This window comes from Carcharhinus amblyrhynchos, chromosome 16, assembly GCF_965287045.1.
Source record: "Carcharhinus amblyrhynchos chromosome 16, sCarAmb.v2.hapA, whole genome shotgun sequence".
Taxonomy (NCBI): domain Eukaryota; kingdom Metazoa; phylum Chordata; class Chondrichthyes; order Carcharhiniformes; family Carcharhinidae; genus Carcharhinus; species Carcharhinus amblyrhynchos.
Window position 1 is genome coordinate 38,881,754 of NC_137339.1, and position 5,206 is coordinate 38,886,959.

The window sequence follows — 5,206 nt, forward strand, 5'->3', positions numbered from 1 at the left end:
ACTATTTAGTTTAAAGCTCTCTCTACTGCCTTAATTATATATCTCACCAGAATACTGGTCTCAAAGGTGCGTATTTTCCAGTACTGGTGCTAGTGTCCCATGAATTGAAACCCATTCTCCCACATCTTTAAGCCACCCATTTAACTCTAATGGTATTTATCCCTTGCCAATTTTCTCGTGGCTCAAGGAATAATCCAAAGACTTTATCTTTGTTGAGTTTCTGCTTTTTTAGGAGCAATACTCTCTGTAGCATTGACCACTCAGTCTTGCTGATGACACAAAGATGCTTCAGACTGATGCCAGTTGCATCCCAACCAGTCCAACATGCAAGGGCGGTAAGAAAGATCTGATGTGTTCAAAGAGGTTGATGTGGGAGGCAGCCCTCAGAAAATCAATGTCATTCCTTATCTCCTCAGCCCCATTTACTCAGGAACTAGCCATGCTGCAAAGCCCTGTGGCAGATGCAATGGCTCTGGTGGAGCCCCCACAAGATATTAATGCGTGACGTCAGGGCGGAAATGCAGGCTAAGTTGCGAGGAGGAGTGGGGAGGGGGCAGTGAGGGATTGGGTCTGGTGCAGTTCCAAGGTCTATAATGTGGGACAATGTTGGCAATGGAGACCCCATTCTCAATGTTTTTGGGGTGACAATGGGGTTCTTCAGATATATGTGCTTGCCAGCTAATTTCTTTCTTTGACAGAACGTGTGTTACACAATTTTCTATCATAAGGGCTGAGAGGTACTCAGTGATGTGTTGCTGAATGAAGACTGGCTCTTGCCATGAGACCTAGAATAGTCTCTTCAATGCTTTCATCCTCCACTTCCTCTTTTCTTACACCTCCCTGTCTTCCTCTGAGGAAGAGTGTTGTTCCAGGTCCTTCGCTTTACCCAGTTCCGGTCTCCTTTATATAGTTATATTGTGTAGCATACAGAAGGTAGCTACAATGTGAGACTACCTGGCAGACTTGTACTGAAGGGCAACAAACATATACTCAAGACAAATTAAGTTCTTCAGATGACATTTGTCTTTTCAGTACTGGTTTGTTTTAGGAGTAGGCACAGGAAGAAGTCTCACACCACCAGGTTAAGGTCCAATAGGTTTATTTGGTAGCATGAGCTTTTGTGTTACCAAATAAACCCATTGGACTTTAACCTGGCGTTGTGAGACTTCTTATGTACTCACCCAGTCCAATGCTGGCATCTCCACATCATGTTTTAGGAGTTGGCTCTGGTTATAGCACCTTCCTGCATTCAAGTCTGTGCACTGGACTGGTGTCAGGAGCCACCCCATCAGGGGATAGCCATCTCCCCCAGCAGCCACCCATAGAGTCTGAATGTAGAGATGCATGAAACTTTGGGCATCTGTGACATGTCTGTTGGTATGATGAGTTGTTGATTGCAAGATTCCATTCAAGTCTGCAGCTGATCCCCTGATTGACCTGGAAACATAAAAATTCAGTGCAGTGATGCCCGGGGTGACTGAAGATAATGATCTGCCATGGTGCTGTGAGGCATCAGGTCATTATGAACTTGAGCATAAAAGCTTGGGTAGTCTCAACCTCCAAGGGCACTGATGCACTGTCATCTAACAGTAGCTGACCCTTGGGCAGTACATCTTGTGTGGCACATTCTTCCCCTTGAATCTCTTCAGTTTGCTCCTCTGGTCTCCTACTTGACCAGGAGGCTGCATCTGCTGAAACTCTTCACTGTTCTGTCCAATGTCAGAGCAACTTTCTGCTGTTTTAACTCCCTGAGCTGGTGTTTGTTCATGCACTAGGGCTTCCTCTGCCAATTTCTGCTGCCCAAGTGATGTGAGCAGCCTCGCATCCCTTTCAAGGGTCTTCTTGCAGCTCATGATGCAAGCCTCTCCAGCGCAAGTAGTGGCAACCTTATGCCATTAGTAAAGCGGCTGAGCCTTATTCTCCATTTCTTAAACATGCTGACCAATGCATTCGGCCTCATATTTCCCATTGTGTTAACACAAGCTGCACCCTGAATTGCCCCTGAGCCTCTCTTTTCCCAATCCTCTTGGATGAAAATTTAAAACTGTTCTCATGAGGCCTGCTAATGAGCTCTACAATGAGCTTAACAAATACTTAATTGGAAGTGCACACGTTTCCGGCTCCCTGTCTCCCACCCTCCTTTTGAACATTGAACCACATTCCAGAGGTGTTGGGATCCAGTGACACCTTCCGGGATGTGATTTTTAATGAATGCCCGCACTTACCGGTGAACAAAAATCCATTCCCTTATCGCAGATGTCAAAACAAACTTTCTAAATAGTCTCTCATAAGCAATTCAGTCTTATTATCTCCAATTAAGTCACTACTTTCAATAGAAATTTGTAAGAAAACATTCAATTCTCCACTCATGTTTCTTTCCTCAATTACTTTTCACAATTCCTACAGATGTAGCAGCATTATGTGGAGCCACACAAACACCATACACTGCTGAATCATTCATGGATGTTATTATACAAGCTACAGATTACTATGGCCAGCATACTACCAAACCTCTGGCAAGTTCACCTTGCAACAGGGTAGCAGAGATAATAATTAACAAGACATTTTATTACTGGGAGATACATTAACTTTTGTCATTAGAACATAGAATAATTTGTAGATGACACAAAGCCGGGTAGGAAGGTGAGATGTGAGGAGGATGCAGAGATGCTTTAGTGTGATTTGGATAAGCTGAGTGAGTGGGCAAATGCATGGAAGATGCAGTGTAATGTGAATAAATGTAAGGTTATGCGCATTGATAGCAAAAGCAGGAAGCCAGATTATTATCTGAATGGCTCCACATTGAGAGAGGGGAATGCAACAAGACCAGTGTACACCAGTCACTGGAGGTAAGCATGCAGCTGGAGCAGTTGGTAAAGAAGGCAAATGGTATGTTGACCTTCTAGCAAGAAGATTTAAATATAGGTGCAGTGATGTCTTGGTATAATTATACAGAGCCTTTGTGAAGCCACATCTGGAATATTGTATCAGTTTTGATCTTCTTATCTGAGGAAGGATGTTCTTGAAATAGAATGAGTACAGCAAAGGTTTACTGGACTGATTCCGGGGATGGTGGGACTGATGTCTGAGGAGAATTGAGTCAGTTAGAACTATATTTGCTAGCATTCTGGAGAATGAAGGAGGGTCTCATAAAAACAGAGTAGATGCAGGGAGGATGTTCCCGATGGTGGAAGTGTCCAGAAACAAGGATACAAGGTAAACCTTTTGGGATTGAGATGAGGAGAAATTTCTTCACCCCAAGAGTAGTGAACCTATGGAATTTGCTACCACAGAAAGTAGTTGTGGCCAAAACATTGTATGTTTTCAAGAAAAAGTTGGATATAACTCTTGCGGTGAAGAGGATCAAAGGATATGGGGGGAAGGTGAGATCAAGCTATTGAGTTGAATGTTCAGCTGTGATTAAAATGAATGATGCAGCAGGCTTGAAGGGCTGAATGGCCTACTCCTGCTCCTATTATCTGTGTTTCTACTCTGATGATCTGGTTCTTGATCTGAAAATGGACAGGCCATCCGGAAAAAACCTAAAGTGGGAAATTTTAGCTCTGTTTCCCAGCATGATTGGGTGGTGTGCCCATTATAGCTGAATGGTGAAGCAGGCTCAATAGGCCGAATGGCCAACTCCTGTTCCTATTTTCTATGCTTCTAACACACAAGTGTTTCCTTTACTGGTCAAACATTCCACAGAAAAATATGAAATTCCTATTGATAAAGAACATAGGCCTGCTGTGACTTTATACTGCTGCACAGTTCATTATTGTGTGTAATACCTTATGCTTCCTCACAACAATGAAGAAATGACATTGTAGTTCTGCACAAAATATTCAGTTTGCCGTAGCAAGCTTGTAGGATTGACCGATTTTAGATGCTTACACTTTCCAAAGTAGCCTCAGAGTGGTAATAGGCGTCAAGGGGCCTGAGGAAAACTGCAGTCAATGGGAATCAGGGAAAATCCTCTGCTGGTTCGAGTCATACCTGGTACAAAAGAAGTCTGTGGTCGTTGTAGGTCAATTCTTTCAGTCCCAGCATGTCACTGCAGCGGTTCCTCAGGTTGGTGTCTGAGGCCCAATCATGTTCAACTGCTTCATCAGTGACCTTCCTTCCATCATAAGGTCAGAGATTGGGATGCTCTCTAATGATTGTATGATGTTCAGCATCATTTGTAAATTCTCAGACACTAATGCAACTCCTGGCTATATGGAATAAGAACTGGACAATGGTTAGGCTTGAGATGACAAGTGGCAAGTAACTTTCACATCACACTAACACCAGGTAATGGCCATCTCTAACAAGAGAAAATGTAACTATCTCCCATTGATATTCAATGGCATGGCTATCACTGAATTCCTCCACTATCAATATTCTGAGGGTTAACATTGATCAAAAGCTGAACTGGATCATACTGTGGCTTCAGAAACAGGTCAGAGCTGGGAATTCTGCAGTAAATATCTCACTTCCTGACTCCCCAAAGCCTTCCTAATCACTTGCTGTACCTGCATACTAACTCTTTGTGATTCATGTACCAGGCCACCCAAATCACTCTGTCCATTGAGTTCTGTAATCTCTTTGCACTTAAGTAATACAGACCGTACTTGGACTTATGACACAAATAGTTCCTGAAAACTGCATTGTAAGTCGAAATGTTGTGTGTTGGAACTGATTTCCTCAAAGGAACAATGGTACAAATGTGGAAGTGGCTCCTAAACCAAGGCTGAGCATCATTCATGAGGTGTTTGTTGATGTTGAATGCTCTCACCTTACGCTCTGTCAAGTTGTTGAGGTGATTGTTGATGCCTGCACACCTTAGCGCAAGTTCTTCGGGGGGATATAATGAAATGTGGGGGATATAATGAAGCCCTTGATCACTTTCAGTTGCCTGTTTAACCTTGAACTTCGACAACTCTGAGCACATATTAAATACAACACAGGCATATAAATCGCAATGGTTATGTCAAAAAAAAACCTGATATCGATTTACAGATGGATTAACAGAATAAAGCACTTGTTTCCAAACTAAGATGATTTGACCTAATAAAGATGCTACAGTGACTGGATTAACATTGTCCAGTCATACAGATTGGCAGCACAGAAGGTCGATGCGCACATGTAAACATATTGGTGTAGCATTGTAACATTGAAATCAAAGTGGTAAAGTTGAAATAGGGTGTCATTTAGTAAACATCATAGA